Raw genomic sequence first — 17,409 nt, forward strand, 5'->3', positions numbered from 1 at the left:
TGGCAACACCATCCGCTTCTTTGTCCCTCCAGCCATGAGGTGACTGTGGCTTCTGCTGCTGTGACTCTGGGCTGTCTTGCCGTTCGTCTGGCTTTTTAGATTTCCATCACTGGATGAAAGTTGCTCTATCAAACTGCTTGTCTTGGGGCTCCTTCCTTTCCCTTCCCTCCCCTTCCCTCCCTTCCCCTCCCCTCCCCTCCCCTCCCCTCCCCTCCGCTCCCCTCCCCTTCCCTTCCCTCCCCTTCCCTCCCCTGCCTTGCCTTGCCTTCCCTTCCCTTCCTTCCCCTTCCCTCCCCTGCCTTGCCTTGCCTTCCCTTGCCTTCCCTTCCCTTCCCTGCCCTCCCCTGCCCTCCCCTGCCCTCCCCTGCCCTCCCCTGCCTTCCATTCCTTTCCCTCCCCTTCCCTTCCCTCCCCTTCCCTTCCCTCCCCTCCACTCCCCTCTACTCCCTTCCCTTCCCTTCCCCTCCCCTTCCCTCTCCTGCCTCTCCTGCCTCCCCTTCCCTCCCCTCCCCTCCCCTTCCCTCCCCTCCCCTCCCCTCCCCTTCCCTCCCCTCCCCTCCCCTTCCCTCCCTTCCCCTCCCCTCCCCTCCCCTCTACTCCCCTTCCCTTCCCTTTCTTCAGTAGGCTTCACACCCAGTGCAGAGCCCAACATAGGGCTTGAACTCACCAGCCCAGAGATGAGGACCTGAGCTGAGATCAGGAGTTGGATTGCTTGATCGACTGAGCCACCCAGGTGCCCCGGGGGGCTATTTTTCTGAGTGGCCACGAAGTAATATGGACATGGTAAGTTCGAGGGGCCTGCACGAGACATTTAAATGGAGCTGTTCAACAGGTGGTCACATCCACAGGTGGAAAGCTGCAGCAAGTGGTGACTGATGGAGATGGGTTTCCACGGTAGTTGAAGCTGGGGGAATGGGTGAGATCCTCTGAGAGGCAGTGTAGGGGAAGAAGGGCAGAGAGCTGCCTGAGACCAGGTCTCAGGGGACGACAGGGCAGGGCGAGAGAGAAAACCTTGGGGAGGGTTGGCCAGCACGGAAACCAAGGGAGGAAGATACTGTCCCGATAGAGACATTGTGTGAGATGGTAACTTTGCTTACAGGTCACATAGATGAGGCTTGAGAAACACAGTTTTGAACCCGTCAACCGAGAAATCACCGCGCGTCCAGGAGAGCGCATTCAGGCAAGTGGTGGGGCAGCAACAGCGGGTATCTGCTTAAAAAAATGCAAAAGGGGAGACACTTCAGTATGAGCCTGCAAGCCCTGAGGTTTCCCGAGAGGACAGCAGACTCACACCCCACGTCCTTCTCACTCTGGCCGTGAGCTCCTCCTGCACAATGAGAGGTACAATCACTGACGTGGCTGAAATGATCATTTTCGTCTCGTTTTTATTCAGAGCAGATCTAACAGAATTTGTATAAAGTATGCGAATTAAATGTCCATATAGTGGGACTTGACTGTATCCTCACGATCCCCCTTCCCTTCTCGGTTTTGACACCTGGCCTCTTTGGCTCTTCAGAGCTGGACCCTACTTCTTCAGTCCACTGTCAGTTCACTGTGCGTGGCTTCTTTCTTGCCCGAATGGTCCTCGTTGACATCTTGCTCTCTCCCCTGCCTCCTGGTGGTCTCACCCTTCCCTGGCAGCTGTTAGGTCCCTTGAGATTGGTTCACTGTAGGCAAGGAACTGTCAACAGCGTAGGTAGGGGGAGGTGATGGGGCAGCCAAGTGAGCCAGCCCTGAGTCTATGCACCGGGGGATGGGGGTCAAGGGCAACGGGAGAGAGAGCAGGTGGGCTGTGCTTCAGTTCTGAGACAAGTGTGCTTGGATCCACACCCAGCTTTGCCTTTTTGAAAAAAAAAAAAAAAAATTTTTTTTTTAACATTTATTCATTTTTGAGAGAGAGACATAAACAGAGCATGAGTGGGGAAGGGAAAGAGAGGGAGAGGGAGACACAGAACCAGAAGCAGGCTCCAGGCCCTGAGCTGTCAGCACAGAGCCTGACGCAGGGCTAGAACTCATGGACTGTGAGATCATGACCTGAGCCAAAGTCAGATGCTTAACTGACTAAGCCACCCAGGTGCCCCATAGCTTTGCCTTTCTTTATTGTCTCTTTGTTTAAAAATTTTTTTAAAGTTTATTTATTTATTTATTTTGAGAGTGAGAGAGAGAGAGAGAGAGAGAGAGAGAGTGAGAGCATGGGAGGGGCAGAGAGACTCCTAAGCAGGGTCCATGTTGAATCCAAAGTCAGTGTGGAGCCTGATGCGGAGCTTGAACCCATGCCATGAACCGGGAGATCATGACCTGAGCCGAAGTCTGATGTTTAACTGACTGAGACTCCCAGGCGCCCCTCTTCGTTTTCTCTTTTGACCCCATCCGGCTTTCTGCTGCCCTTGTCCTTCAGGGGACGGAAGTCAGCACCAGCCCAAGTCTAGTCCCCAAACGCTTCCTACTTCGAAGCCCTGATAACACTTGTGTACCTACCTCCTGCTTGGGTTGCCCTGGCATTCTTTATAATGGGGCGAGTGATTCCTGCCCTAGGCTATCTTTCCTGGTATCTTTCCTTGTTCTTGTTGATACTGCTGGAGGAGGTCATCGAGAGGTCATGACCCCCAGTTGACCCGCAAGCTGGGTCTGGGCCAGTGGAGGCTCTTCGCCTCACACCCTCCTGCCAGCCATTCCTACGGCGGCACACAGTCTTGGGAGAGCAATATGTCGCTGAGACCTTCTGAACCCTGTTAAGGCTTCAACATAAACTGAAGATTCTGGCAGAGACGCTCTTGCCTCGCGGCCGCGTAAGTTCCCTTACTTGTTAAGACCAACACCTGGCCGTCTGCAGCGGCCTGCCCCTGTCCTCTGTCTTCCCCGACCTCCATGGCCATGGCCAGTATGCAAACCAACAGGTACTCTTTTTATTTTTAAGTTTATTTTTTTATTTGAGAGAGAGAGAGAGAGAGAGAGAGAGAGAGAGAGAGAGCGTGCACGCGCGAGAGTGCTCAAGCACGAACGGGGAAGGGCAGAAAGAAGGGGAGAGAGAGAACCCCACAGAGTTCTGTGCACCCGCACAGAGCCCAGCTCGGGGCTTGAGCTCACAAACCATGAGATCATGACCTGAGCTGAATCAAGAGTCTGATGCTTAAGAGACTTTTAAAAACTGAGAACAAACTGAGGGTTGATGGGGGGTGGGAGGGAGGGGAGGGTGGGTGATGTGTATTGAGGAGGGCACCTTTTGGGATGAGCACTGGGTGTTGTATGGAAACCAATCTGACAATAAATTTCATATTGAAAGGGCGGGCCTACTCCGGCCAACTCCATCTTGTTCTGTGTCCTTCACCTAGACCACGCCTCCTCCCCTTGAGTAACCTCCCGCTCACCCGTTCAAACTTCCTGATCAAAACTCGCCCAGCGACCTGCGTAACAGGACTCCCACCCTTCCCCAGCCAATCAGCTGAGGCCACAGCCATTACCTCACCAACTGCCCCTAGACCCCTATAAAACCTTTGTGCTTTTGAAACTCGCTCTCTCTCCCTGGTATCTCACCGCTGCGTCGGTGCAAGTAGAGGATTGAGCTCGAGCTAGCTCGAATAAAGGCTCTTTTGCTTTTACATCGGACTCGGCTCCCTAGTGGTCTTTGGGGATCACAAATTCTGGGCATAATACATACATTGAAAAAAAATTAAAAAATAAAATAAAATGTGAAAAAAAAAAAGAGTCTGATGCTTAATCGACTGAGCCACCAGCAACAGATAATCTTAATGCTTTGTTTTCTTCCAAGTATATACAAATCAAATCACGCTTTTGTGATCAAAACTATACAAAGAACCAAACATATACTTTCCATTTTATCCTTCAGGCATGGTTGGTGTTATACCGACCTGTTTCTTCACCCTCGTTTGTTCTTTGGATTCTTTTTTCATCGAAATCTGTTTTTCTTCAGACGATTGTCTACTAATTCATAAAAATCGTACGTGAATCTGGCTGTGCTCGGTATATTTTACTCTCAGTAGTCTTTGACCAGAGTGCTGCCTTTAAGATGCCCATGCAGGATTCACAACAACAGTAAAATGCTTTTAAAAAGTAGTATCTTGGGGCGCCTGGGCAGCTCAGTGGGTTAAGCGTCCGACTCCGGCTCAGGTCATGATCTCGCGGTCCGTGAGTTCGAGCCCCGCGTCGGGCTCTGTGCTGACAGCTCGGAGCCTGGAGCCTGTTTCGGATCCTGTGTCTCCCTCTCTCTCTCTGCCCCTTTCCCCACTCACACTCTGTCTCTCTCTCTCTCTCTCTCTCAAAAATAAAGAAACATTAAAAAAAATAAAAAAATAAAAAGTAGTATCTTACGTTTGCAGAGCAGCTTAAATATATTTTTTTAATTTTTAACTTTATTTTTGAGAGAGAAAGCATGTGAGCAGGGAGGGGCAAAGAGAGAGGGAGACACAGAATCTGAACCAGGCTCCAGGCTCTGAGCTGTCAGCACAGAGCCCGATGCGGGGCTCGAACTCAAGAACTGTGAGATCATGACCTGAGCTGAAGTCAGACGCCCAACCGACTGAGTCACCCAGCACTCCTGTTTGCAGAACAGTTTATACAGCGTATGGTACGCTGTTAATTATCCCTTAAAACCCAGTTTATCATGGCTGAGATTGCTCGCACACCTGTGGGATCAGCTCAGGACTGACTGTCAGTGGGGCTGGGGCCACGTGTCTGTCATCCCTCAGCAGATCTTGTGCTCACGGTGGTGGCGGGCTTCCAGGAGGCAGAGTAGACACTGCGTCTTGAGGCCTGGCTCTCAACTAGCACACCGTCGTCCCTGCTACATTCCACTGGCCATCGCCTGCAAAATGGTGAACCCAGATTCTAGGGTGGGGAAACTGCATCTACCTCTCCATGGGAGAAGCTATAAAGTCACCTTGCCAAGGATGAGGATACAAGGAGATCATGTGGGCCATTTTTGCAATTTTGGAAGACAACTGTTGCCTTCCTCAAAGAGGTGGTCAGGAACCTTCATTTTCCAGACCTCTCAGATTCCTAGAATTCTCCACCTCTGGCTTGGTGGTCCCTTAAGATTCCCCATCACTTTGGGTGAGGGGGCGTTTTGAGACCGGTGTTGTCATTCCAAACGAGGAGTTCTGGGATTGACATCCTACTACTCCTCATACATTATTGAGAAGGTTCCCTCTGTGTATGAGCAATTATATTTCTGTGTATATTTTGAGAAATAAATTGTACAGGCCTCTTTTCTTTCACACCCCCTAGAGATGTTATAGAGGTAGTAAAAGTGTCCAAATTTGTGAGAAATTGGAATAATCAAGAGTTACCTGTATGGAATGCTATTAACGATAGCAATTCACGCTAGAGTACCTTTCATCTGAGACGCTCAGGGTCTGTTAACAGATTAAAAGTAGTAAAAGACAGTGATCTAGAGAATTTTCATTATCTTGTGCTCTGCAAACTCAGATTTTCATTGGTTTGAATGGGCCTGAAAATACATTTTTATTACTAGGGGCCTAGAAGCCTCTAGCAGTGTTCTTAATAAAGCAAGGTGAGTTATAAGCAATCATCTGATGAAGGGTAAATGTACCATACTCCATTTTAAGAAAAATACAATATAAAAGTCTTACCATGGAAGAAAATCTTTATATGGTCTTTTAAGAAAACTTCAAGAAAAATGAAGACATGACACTATATTAAATTTAAAGCCAGTGACTTATAAGCAAAGAAAAGCAAAGATGGTCTGATTAAGGCTGTTGCATTGTTCTGGCATTTTTTACGTCTCCCCCATTTCTGTGGCCTTTTTAGATCATAAGCTTTTAGGGCACAGAGAACGAGTCCATTTTGATGTAGTACTGAGCAAATGCACAGAGAGGTTCTCAATAAATAGGTATTAAATTCTCCGTCCAGAAAGGGCCTTGAGACACCTTCTCTTTACTCCCTGGTAGCACTGTTTTAGCCAGCCCAGAAAAAGATTTTTTTTCTTCTTTAAATCTCGAAATTCAGAGATTCCATGATAAGAATTTCCTTCTCCCCTTTGTTTCGTGCTCTGCTGAGGACATTGGCAGAGTGGTGTGAACCTGCCGTCCTGACGCACGGCTTGGGCCGCTGTGCTGCAGCCCTGTGCTGAGGGGCTTTTCTGACAGGGGCTCTGGGCTCCAGTGTGCCTTGGTCACGTTCTCTGGTGGAACGTTGGGTGCCTGACCACTCTGACCCTCGGTATCATTTGCAGTCCTGTGGGGGGGGGGGGATTCAGTGAGCTTGTGTGGTACCAGGTGACTGAGGCAGAGTAGGCATGGAATGAATCTTTTCCTTCTTTTAATGAGTGGCAGAGAAGAACTTGGCCCTAGGGATGGGCCACTTGGACTCTAGCTTGGTGCTTCTCAAACTTTAATATTGTCTGCATCTCCTGTAGATCTTGTGAAAATGCAGGATCTGATTCAGTAGTTCTCGTGTGGGGCCTGGATCTGTTCCCAGCAAGCTCCCAGGTGATGGTCCTGCTGCTGGATCGTGGACCATACTTGTAATGGCAAAGGTGAGGGGCTCTTGTCTTTGTCCCGGCACCAGATGTCTGCTGCTGAAAAAACTTCTGTGATGGGAAGTATTATTTTTTTTAATGTTTAGTTATTTTTGAGAGAGAGAGAGAGAGAGCGCGCGAGCGAGCGAGCATGAGTGGGGGAGGGGCAGAGAGAGGGAGACACAGAATCCGAAGCAGGCTGCAGGTTCTGAGCTGTCAGCACAGAGCCCGACGCGGGGCTTGAACCCATGAACCGTGAGATCATGCCCTGAGCCAAAGTCGGACCCTTAACCGACTGGGCCACCCAGGTGCCCCTGTAATGGGATTCTGAAACCTATTTCCCTCACAGGCAAGAGGCCTGTGCCACCAGGTCAAGGAGAGCAAAAGAGACCTGTAGGCTGTGGGTCTGGTTTCCGGCACCTGGAACTGGAGGCAGAGAGTCTGGGTTTAAAAACTAGGAGCACCTGGGTGGTTTAGTTGGTTGAGCCTCTGACCTTCAGCTCAGGTCATGATCTCAGGGTTTGTGAGTTCGAGCCCCCCGCATCAGGCTCTGTGCTGACAGCTCAGAGCCTGGAGCCTGCTTCGAATTCTGTGTCTCCCACTCTCTCTTCCCCTCCCCTGCTCGCGTTCTCTCTCTCTCTCAAAAACAAAAATAAACATTATAAAAATACAAATAAAAACTGGCTCTCATATCCCCTGGCTGTGTGTTCCTGGGTAAATTATTTAACCTTCTGTGTCTGTATCTCCATCAGCAGCATGGAGATAATCATAATCTCCCAGGGGCTATTATGGGGATTGAATGAGATAACAGCACAGGCACATAGCGAACACCCAGGTTGTGTTACCTTAGCTCTGATTTTTACCAGGAGACAAGTACTGTTAGAAGACGAGGTGTCAGCGGAACTAAGGAATCTGTAAGACAAATGTTCCTACAGAATGTGAGCCTTCTGGCCTCCTGCAGCTGGGACGCACAGCGGAGAAATTGGTGGCGTAAATAAGTCCACACCAGGGGCCTCTCGCCTCCAGCAGGCAGGGTCAAAGGTTGGCTTTCAGGGTCAGAAGGTCAGCCCCTGTCATTCCTATTCTTTATTTCATTTCTTCCCCTTCGCCCCTGTGGGTGGATTCACCTTTTATTGCAAGAGAGAAGGAGCATGCATTAAAACAAACCTATGCTTACTTGGAAACTTCACGACTTTTTAAATTGAAAAAACTCCCGACCAAGAGAAAGGAGCCGATTTAGGACAGACTTTAATTGGCTATTAGCGCGCTTACTGGGCGGTGGAAATTGCCTGGCCTTTGGCTTCAGACCATGCCGGGCACCCACGGCAGGCATTAATAGCCTATTAATGCACACCCTGTCACTGCTTTATTTCCTAATTAATACTTCCTGCTTTAGGGGTAGGGGAACACAGCTATAAAATTGTTTTATCTATTGCTTCAGCAATGAGGGAGAAAAAGTGTTATTAGCACCTCATGCCTGTCACATTAATGGCTGGACTAGAAAATCAGAAGGATTAGTATGGGTTTTATTTTCTTAATCTTTACCTCAGGGTGGAGAAAGGTCAATCCCAAACCCGACCCCAAGCTTAGGTCAGGAAGCTAGAATTTTGACAGTGTAGTCAGCTCTCAGGTTCCTCATAGCGTCTTAGAAGTATGGGAAATAGAAAGGAATGATGCAGTGTGGCGCAGATTAGCCTCATTATCTTTTGAGTCTTGAGAGGGAACGAGGAGGAAGAGGACTGCTCTGTGCATTTGGGCAGGTTGTGCACTCTACAACAACACTGATGTAGAACATTTGCTTGTGTTATTATGACAGCTTTCTGACAGATGGAAGTCGTGTCTTGAGGAAGTACTGTTTGCTCTTTTTCTTAGAGGATAGAGAAGCTCTCAATGGGTGCAATTTTATCCCCGAGGGGGTATTTGACAGTGTCCAGAGACATTTTTGGTTGTCACAAGTGGGTGGTGTGCTACTGGCATCTAGTCAGTAGGGGCCAGGGGTGCCGATAGACATCCTACAGCATACATGGCAACCATTCCCACTCCCAAAAAACAAAGATGTAGCTCAAACTGTCACTAGAGCCAGGGTCAAAAAACTGGCCTGGAGGATGAAGGCAGTCTTCCCTGCCTCTCAGTCTGGCATCTTTTCCCCTGCTCGTTCTGGAGGAATAGCTGCTGGAGAGGGAGGGAGCCACTTCTGAGTCCACATCAGGTATATGTGCCCACTGGAGCCAACATGCCTGGAAGAGCCCAAGGCCCCTTGCCGGCAGGGCTGTGGCTCGGGATGACTGCCATGGTGGGGAAGACCTTCCTGCCTCTGGGCCCTCAGTGCATCAGGCCCCCGTGGAGCTTCCTTCCGTCCCACGGGCCTTCAAGAGGAGCCGGCTTTCCTGGTCTCTCCAATGCAACCCAGCTGGCGATCCCCAGCCTCTCAAGAGGCGGCACGGTATCCTCGAGTTTGCTTTCCATGCTGCCTCCTAGACCAGTTTTGAAAGGTTTTGTAGATGGCCGTTAGGGAGATACAGGCAGAAACTTTTTTCAAGTCTATTTATTTACTTTCTGAGAGACAGAGTGTGAGAGCAGGGGAGGGGCAGAATGGGAGACAGAATCCCAAGCAGGCTCCACACTGTCAGCACAGAGCCCAGTGTGGGGCTCGAAGCCACAAACCATGAGATCGTGACCTGAACCAAAATCAAGAGTCAGATGGTTAACCAACTGGGCCACTCAGGCACCCCACAGGCAGAAATCTGAGGAAAAATAGAACTCCCAGACTAGTAAGTGGCTTCACGTTCCAGTTTTTCCACATGCTAGACATATGGCCTTAGGCACTTCACTGAACCCGTCTGTGCCTCAGTTTCTTCATCTGTAAAATGGGGCTGAGAATAATAATGCCTTGTGTTTAGTTCAGTGCTTGTCATGTACCGGCTGTCCCATACTTCCTTCCATGTTCATTTTTGGGGCACCGTATTAGTTTGCTGGAGTTACCATAACAAAACACCACAGTCTGGGGTAGTATAAACAATAGAGATTTATTTTTGCTTTGTTCTGGAGGCTGGAAGTCCAAGATCACAGTGTCAGCGAGGTTGTTTCCTTCTGATGGCTGTGAGAAGGATCTTTGCAGACTTCCAACCTTGGCTATTAGACAACCACCTTCTCCCTACATCCTCACATGGTCTTTTCTCTGCGGGCATCCCTGGATCCTAATCTCCTCTTCTTATAAGGACACCAGTCAGACTGGACTAGTGGCCTAATTTTAACTTAATTACCGCCTTGAAGGCCCTGTTTCCGAATACAGTTCCATTCTGAAGTACTGGGGTTAGGGCTTCATACGAGTCGGGGAGACACAATTCAGCCCACAACACCTGACAAGCACCTGGTGATAACACCAACATGGTCCTTAATGTTTAACTGTGATACCAACTGAAAAAGCCAGGATGGACCTTGAGAGCATCATGCTAAGTGAAAAAAGCCGGAGAAAGAAAAATACTGTATGTTTTCACTTACATGTGGAATCTAAGGAAACTGGGCTTCTAAAGGCAGAGAACTGCCTGGTGGTTTTCAGAGGTAGGGGAGGGGCGATGTGGGGGAAGGGCGTCAAAGGTATAAATATCCAGTTATAAAATAAGTCCTGGAGGGGCGCCCTGGTGGCTCAGTCGGTTAAATGTCTGACTTCAGCTCAGGTCATGATCTCATGGTTCATGAGCTTGAGTCCCCTGTCCAGCTCTGTGCTCACAGCTCAGAGCCTGGACCTGCTTCGGATTCTGTGTCTTCCTGTTTCTCTGCCCCTCCCCTACTCGCACATTAAAAAAAAAAAATTAAAATTAGTCCTGGGGATGTAATGGACAGCATGGTGACTGTAGCTCATACTGTGTTGTTTCTTTGGAAATTGCTAAGAAAGTAGAAAAGTGCTCCTCACAAGAAAATTGCAACCACATGAGGTGATGGATTCTTTTAAAAGTTTATTTATTTACTTAAGCACTGTCTACACCCAATGTGGGGCTTGAACTCATGACCCTGAGATCAAGAGCCGGCCAGGCGCCCCAAGGCGATGGATGTTGATGAGACTTGGTGTGGTGGTCATTACACAAATACACATATATCAAATTATTATGTTGTATAACTTAAACTAATGTTATTCCTTAGTTATATCTCAATAACACTGGGGGGAAAGCCAGCATCTCAAGTGGAAAGCCTTATGTTTCAGGTGCGACCTCAGGCCCCAGGTTTTATGTCTGCCTTAATGATATTCGTGTGTCAATAAATGACAGGTGCTTCCCTTACCAAACCTCCTGCTAGTTGTTTGAGAGATATGTCAGAGCCTCGCTATTAGAGTGATCATATAACTTAGATTTTTTTGGACAGTCTTGATTTAAAAAATTCTGTGCTCGTGTCCATTTAAGAACACTTGTATTTTTTATAAAACAGTTTCCAAAATTTGGTTTAGGAATTATGGCCAAGGTGTCTAACATATCAAGATGGCCACTTGGAGGATGGGGAGGGATGGGCAGGTGACAGATGGGCGAGGTCAGCCAGAGGGAGGAGAGAAAAAAAAAAAAGCGAGAAAATCTGTAACTCTAGAACAATCCCCAAATACTAATAACGGTTTTCTATGGCATTGAGTACTAGCCTCTAGGTTATTCCTTAAATATCATACTAGTGGGAACATTTAATACAAAATTTCCTAGCTAAAATGGAAGTATTAAATTTTTTTTAACATTTATTTATTTATTATTGACAGAGACAGAGCGTGAGCAGGGGAGGGGCAGAGAGAGGGGGAGACACAGAATCTGAGGCAGGCTCCAGGCTCCGAGCTGTCAGCACAGAGCCCAACGCGGGGCTCGAACCCACAAACCGAGAGATAATGATCTGAGCCAAAGTCGGATGCTTAATCGACTGAGCCACCCAGGTGCTGCCCCCCCAATATTTTTTTAAGTTTATTTATTTATCTTGAGAAAGAAAGCACAAGCGGGGAGGGGAAGAGAATCCCAAGCAGGCTCTGTACTGTCAGTGTGGATCCCAATGTGGGACTTGAACTCCTGAACCATGAGATCATGACCTAAGCCAAAGTCAAGAGCCAGATGCTTAACTGACTGAGCCACCCAGGCACCCCAAATGGAAGTATTAATACTTGCTTGTTTTAAGGTTATTTCAAGGAGTGATGCTAACATGAATAAAGCCCTTTGAAAAGGAACCAAAGTAATGTAGAAAGTATCACCTTTCCTCTCACTCTTTATCACTCACCAAGCATGCTTCTATCTGTCCCGACTCCTGGAATTCTCTCTGAATCCTGACAGTATTGCAATGAGCCTCTTCATACCCACACACGCATTGTGTATCCGTGCACACTGTGTGCAAATGATTATGGATGGGCTCTTGGACCTCATCTAGGAGCTACTGCACGAGGGGATCCAATCGATACCCATTAAGGCATCCTCAAGGGTCTTTGGCAAGGCCCTATGGATTATTTTGCTAAAGCCATTTGTTAATTTGTCAGCAGACCCTGAATGGACAAGTGCAGTGTACTTGTCAGCCGGGAAAAAGCCCCTTCAAAAATCAACAGACACAACCAAAGTCATCTCAGTGTGAAGGCTGATTAGAACATGGCTTGTATCTCGGACAATGAGCTCTATTTATGATGGTCTCCCTGTCGTTAAGTACCTCTGCTACAAGAGGAAACTGGGGCTATTAAGTCTTCCAGACAGAACCAGGGGGAAGAGCCATCATTTCTTTTATAAGCAGAAGGGAAGGTTCTGCTCAATAAAGATCAATTAAACATCTCTGTTAAAAGGTTGCTTGGGAGTCGGTGCCAGTAGAAACTCAATTGTATGAAGCCACACACCCTCCTTGCCACCCACCCTCCCACCTCTGTGTCTTGCACTGGGGCGACATCTTAAGAGGTTGTTGGCTGTTGTAAGCTGTATAAGGTGACAGAGGCCCTCACACTCATGGCTGAATGGTCTGTGATGTTGAGTGACTTTTCATGCCTTTGGGCAGGGGCATCCCCAGAGGACAACAGGCACATGACATGCTTTTCGGGCTTCAGCCAAGTATCAGTCATCCTGATGTAGGAGTGAAAAGTAGGTGCCCTGAAAGATTACTTGGTGGCCAGAGCTACTAGTAACCAGGACGTAGGAAGAGATCTGGGGGCCCTTGGGGTCCATTACCCAAAGAACATAGTCCAAAGCCCCCCACCATCTCTAACATTTTACCCTTATAACCTCATTCTAGTTCTTTAAAATACTGTGCACTTCTTTTCTCTGGCTTAGATGGTGGCCTCTCAGGTAAATCCCATCTTTTTTTGATGGGAATTAACTGTCCTGCTTTCCAAGCCCCTGTGTGATTTTCTTACATTTCAGTTATAATGCCTCCCTGGCAGTTATTTTTTCAAACATCTGTCCCTCACTCATCCAAGATGTAAACTTCATCGCTGATCTCCCATCCACCTCCCAATACCTGGTTTGATGTTTTGCATATGACAGGTGTGTTGAAAGAAGCCTGCAAGTTGATCTTGCATAAACATCATTGCAGTAGGCATCTTTTTTTTTATGTTTGTTTATTCATTTTGAGAGAGAGAGAGAGAGAGAGAGAGAGAGAGAGAGAGATCTGTGCCCAAGTTGGGAGGGGCACAGAGAAGGAAATACAGAATCCGAAGCAGGCTCCACACCATCAGAGCAGAGCCCCATGCAGGGCTCGAACTCACAAACTGTGAGATGGATGACCTGAGCTCAGATCAAGAGCCAGACGCTTAACTGACTGAGCCACCCAGGCACCCCTTGCAGTAGGCATCTTTAACTTGACTCCTGGAAGGTGGGCAGTGCACACAGGCCTGCATCACAGGAGGCAGGCACGATGGATGAATATGCCTATAAAGGACACATCCACCTATAATTAAACCCAGAAACTGTTGGACTTAAAAATCTCTAACAGTCATGGAGACACCAAAGCCCTGGGCCTCTCTGTAATAGGTTTCTATTGCTGTGTAACAAATGAGCACAAAGTTGGCAGTTTTCCATACATCACTTTATTGTCTCACAGTTTCTGGAGGTCAGAAGCCCAGGCATGTCATGACTGGATCTCTGCTCTGCTGGAGTCTCACCCCGTTGATGTCAAGGTGTTGGCTGGGGTTCGGTGCTCACCTGGGGTCCGGCGTCCTCTTCCAAACTCACTAGTCATTGGAAGAACTCGTTTCCTTATGGTTGTAGGACTGAGGACACCTAACCTGGCTGCCTATCAGCTGGGGAGCTCTCAGCTCCTATAGGTCACCCACTTTTCCTGCCTCGTGGCCCTCTCTATCTCTAACGCCAAAAATAGAGACTCTTCCCTCAAGTCATATCTTCCTCTCATGTTGGTTCTGACTCCATGACTTCTGGATTCAGGGTTAAAGGACTTAATTGATTTGATCAGGCTCACTAGGGCAATTTCCTTCCTTGTTTTTGTTTTTGTTTTATTTATTTATTTTGAGAGAGACAGAGGCAGTGCGATTGGGGGAGGGGCAGAGAGAGAGCGTGAGCGTGCTAGAGAGCGAATACCGAGCAGGATCTGCACCATCAGCTCAGAGTCCGATGTTGGCTCAAATCCATGAAATTGTGAGATCATGATCTGAGCTGAAACCTAGAGCCAGGACCTTCACCGACTGAGCCCCCCAGGCGCCCCAGATGATTTCCATATCTTAAGGTATGGATTAACCGATTTGGGGCCTTAATTACATCTGCAAAATTGCTGCAGAGAGGCACTTAAATTCCTGTGTAATCGGATAATTGGAAGAAGGTGTGTATGCAGGGAGCTGGAAAACGTGGGGGCCATCGTAGAATTCTGCCTACCGCACTTACCAACAGGCGGAAGTGAAAGCTTTGCCTATTGGCCTGTGCCTGACCTACGTATGTCTTCCCCTATATCATGAGTTGCGATGACAGAGTTGGTCACAAACCTGCATCCGACATTAGAAGTGCTGCTCCCCGAAGAGGGAGGGAAGACACAACTTTGACTATACCTCTTGATGTAGGTGATGCCTCATGGTGTTGGGAAGATTTTCACTGGATCAGTCGCCCAATTGAGAAGCAACCTTAGTACGGTGACAAACAGCAAGCATTAATGGCTCTTCTTAATGACACCATGAACGTCTGAGATAAGGACTAGCAAACTAGACCCAGCCACCTGTTGTTTGTAAATTAAATATTGGACCACAGCCACGCCATTCATTTATGAAATTTCTCTGGCTACTTTTGCATTACCATGACAACTGAATGGTTGTGAGAGAGACCATATGTTCCACAAAGCCAAAAATACTCTCTGGACCTTTACCTTGCTGACCCCTGGTCTGAGACCATTCCCGTAATTTTCTGAGGATAAGAATCACCTGGATCATTTGTTAAAACCACTGTTTCTTGGTATTTGAGGAGTCAGAATCTCCAGGGCAGGGAGTTCAGGAAACTGTAGTGGATAAGCTTTCCAGGTGATTCTTATCACCAGAGAAATACTGGTCTCAGGTGCACTTTCTTGCCTGGTAAAGGAGGAGCTTTTAAAAGAGGTGGTGTAGGGGCATCTGAGTGGTCCAGTTGGTTGAGCCTCTGACTTTGGCTCGCGTTGTGGTCTCAAGGTTCGTGGGTTGAAGCCCACAGCGGGCTTTGTGCTGACGGTATGGAGCCTGCTTGGGATTCTCTCCTTCTCTCCCACATGCTCACACTCTGTCAGAAGAAGTAAATAAACTTAAAAAAAAACCCAAAGAGGCGGCATTGCCCTCAGGAGCACAGACATCCAGTTTCCTTTGTCTAGGACCGTGGCTCTGCCTCTCACCTAACCTGCCGTTTCAGGTAAGTTACTTTAAATTCTCTTTCTTAGGCTGGGAAAGAAAATAATCATGACTCATTGTATATGTGCATGGTGCCTAATACAATGCTCAGTAGTGGTCAGGAGCAGCACTGTGTGGATACCAGATGACCCCACCGTGGAAACAGTTCGTAATTAAAGTGGGCCCAGCAGTAGGCCATGGTGCACGGACATCTGCCTCAAAAAGAAAAGCTCCCTTAAAAGGAATCTTCCATGGCTTTATGGAAGCATGAGGCCCTTTAGAAAATTCACAGTGCCCTGCGTATCCCTGAATATTGCAAGAGGTCACAGTTGATTATTTTAGGATATAACTGAGTTTACAAAAAAAAGAGATTTCTGATACTTGGCAGGAAACTTGAGTCCCCCCCCCCAGTTTTGAAGATAATGCTTTCAAAAACCATTGCCTGATGAGATCATGCAAATTCAGCCTTCTGTATAGCTGTTGAAGGAAAGTTTTTAAATTGCTATGTCTTTGCCGCATAAATTCTTGCAAGATACAAGCCTCCAGTCATACTTCAGGTTGCTGGGGAGTTTCGTATTTTACTAAAAAGGGGAGAAAAATCAATCTTGAATCTTTTAGTCCAGTGACCAAGGAATCTCTCCATTGATTTTGTTCAGTTACCCAGGTGGTGTGCAATTTACCCGGATTTTTTCTGATTCAAAGTTTATTTTTTCTGGGCAGTATTAATCTGAGTGTTATATGGATAACACTGTAATACCAGACTCTCTTTAAAGCCACTTTACACAGCTTATGTAAACATCCTAGGGTAGAGTTCCTCGTAAGAGTTTTCTCAAATTTGGAACTTGGATTTGCTGCATGTCATTTCTCTTTTCAACAGAAGAGGGAGGCAAAGACTTGGCTAAACAGTATACTTGAACCCCAGGTTAGAGAGGAATGAGTTGTTTTTCTTCTTAAAGGAGCAGGTAAACAAGAACAGGAAGAATTCTGCCAGCTGTGATACAGCCTCCGTGAATGGAAACACATTTAGCAAGACAGAGTATTTTTCCGGTTTCTTATTTATTTACTTCAGTTTTAAAAGAGTACCATTGGGAACAGAGAAAAATCAAATCCTCAGAAGGCAGGGGGGGAGAGATAGACTTCATTTTTATCAAGTGCAGTGTTGGGATCTTGCAATACCCTAAAACGGCGCTGGACAGAAAGGGCCGTTCAGGGGCTGCCTGAACTAACTCCCTAAGCAAACTTCCAGGTCACCAGGCCACCTGGCTGAGCTTTTAGGTTTGCGGCTGATGGTGCTATATTATCCCTTTTGCTAATGTCTAAGAGAAACACTGGACGTGCTGACCACCAGTAGTGGCTTGCATTCCTGTTAGCTTTTTGTAACTCAGATTCTCTTAGATTAAGGTCTCCTGGGCAGTGCACCCCTTCCCCCAGGCTTGCAAAAACTTTCTATGGCTCGCACCTGGTCCCAACCCACAGCCATGGACCTGCTTGTAAGCCCTCATGAAAGGTTGCTCCTGGTGGTGCGGCCATCTTGACTGGAGGGTGCCTTCATCTTCTATGGGCTTCTGCCTGCTGTGGTTGCTAAGGGAGCAAGGCAGATGCACAGCCTTATTTGATGGAAGATGTGAATATCTGGGTTACGTTTCGCTTCAGAGATTCACTTCTCTTTGATACGAGAACAGTATCATTTTTTTCATGTGTGCCCAGTGCCATGGAAACACTAGGGGGTGGGAATCATTGGAGTCAGCTGAACTGGGTTGAGTTCTATGCCGCTTAGCAGTGCGCCCTTGGATGGGTGTCTTAACCTTTCTAGTCTTGCATCTGTAGAATGGGAATTACAATACCTATCTTGTTTTCCTCCAAGATTATTGTAAAGAATTGGTGAAATAGGTATATGAAAATACTTTTGCAACGACCGCGTGCTCTGTATTGTGTGTGTGGCAGAGAGCATCCAGCTTGAATTTAAATGGGACTCGGGGGGCATCTGGGTGGCTCATTTGGTTGAGTGTCCGACTTCAGCTCAGGTCACAATCTTGTGGTTCTGTGTCTCCCTCTCTCTGCTCCTCCCTTGCTTGCACACTCTTGTGCTGATGCTTTCACATGCTCTCAAATAAGCATTAAAAAATTA

The sequence above is a fragment of the Puma concolor genome, chromosome D4, assembly GCF_028749965.1.
Source record: "Puma concolor isolate L17-30 chromosome D4, mPumCon1.1.hap2, whole genome shotgun sequence".
Taxonomy (NCBI): domain Eukaryota; kingdom Metazoa; phylum Chordata; class Mammalia; order Carnivora; family Felidae; genus Puma; species Puma concolor.